We start from the raw sequence: 1,341 nt of genomic DNA on the forward strand, positions 1-1,341 counted from the left end.
TTTCGATACAGTGACTCAGTATATTCCTTCCATCTTCTTTTAATACTTCCGGGATCATTTAACATTCTGCCGAACTATAGGTGTCAAAAAAGAGAACTGAATATTCTATGGCCTTTCAAACAAATCTGTTTGCACAGGATCAAGTATTTTCTTCCTTTGAGACTAGGAAGAAAGGCCCTGGAGATCCCCTTCTGAAAACCAGCCAATGAAATTTATGTTTCACAAAGGTAGGATTGAAAACTATTACGGGAATGGCGGCAACCCAGCAGTTTTGTTCAGTTACGCATGGAGTCCCTGTGAGTTGGGGACCTCCTTGACAGCAACTGACAACAACGGTATGTGTTGAGTGTTTTCACAGACTAATAAAGTATTGATCCTCACAATAGTCTTTTGAGGGAGGTATTGCATCATTCACAAATGAGAAAGAAGACAAAAGGATTTCTCCACCAGCAAGCAGCTACCGACTACTAAGGCCATGTTCTTCCTCCTGACCCTGCCTGTCAGGTCAGGTTAGGACCCCACCACCACTCCACCAGCCCCACTTCATCCTAACAACACTTTCATTCATTCAGTCAATCAAGGACCATTATTGAGCATCTACCAGGTGCAAAGCTCTTGGGCAAAGGATGACTCATAAATGGCTCTTTCACTAAAGGGATCCCATAGCCTAGTAGGAGATCTTAGTACACAAATAACTACAGAGTAAGGTTAAAAGAGCCAGACTGTGTTCAAAGAAGGGAAAAATAACTGATTTAGAGAGCTGTGTGGAGAAAGACCTTTGAGATAAGCCTTGAGAACATTTATGTTTTGGTCATGGGTGTGAAGCCAGGGCTTCCTAGATTCAGGAAACACCTTGAGCAAAGGCGTTGGCAGGGAGGACTTAGGAGCAGGGCATGGAAGACTACAGGGGTTCACATGGGAGGACAGTGCACCTGGAGAGGAGTAAAACCAAACCCAACAACCACAGTGACCCCATGGTGACTCATGGTGACCCCATCCGTGTCATAGTAAAACTGTGCCATTCCACAGGCTTTTTCAGTGGCCCGTTTCACAGGCAGATCACCAGAGCTTAATTCACAGTCACCTTGGCGTAGGCACAGACCTCCAAGCTTTGGTTCAGCAACAAAATACTTTAACCATTTATACCATACTAGGACTCCAAAGGGATACAAATTACAAAACAACTATGAGATATCATCTCACCCCAATCAGAATAGCAAACTTTAACAACACAGCAAGCAACAAATGTTGGCGAGGTTGTAGAGAAACTGGAACCCTATTCACTGTTGGTGGAAGTGTAAAATGGTGCAATCACTGTGGAAAGTGGTGTGGCACTTTCTC

This window comes from Elephantulus edwardii, unplaced genomic scaffold, assembly GCF_000299155.1.
Source record: "Elephantulus edwardii isolate Elephantulus edwardi_28Jun2011 unplaced genomic scaffold, EleEdw1.0 scaffold00093, whole genome shotgun sequence".
Taxonomy (NCBI): Eukaryota; Metazoa; Chordata; class Mammalia; order Macroscelidea; family Macroscelididae; genus Elephantulus; species Elephantulus edwardii.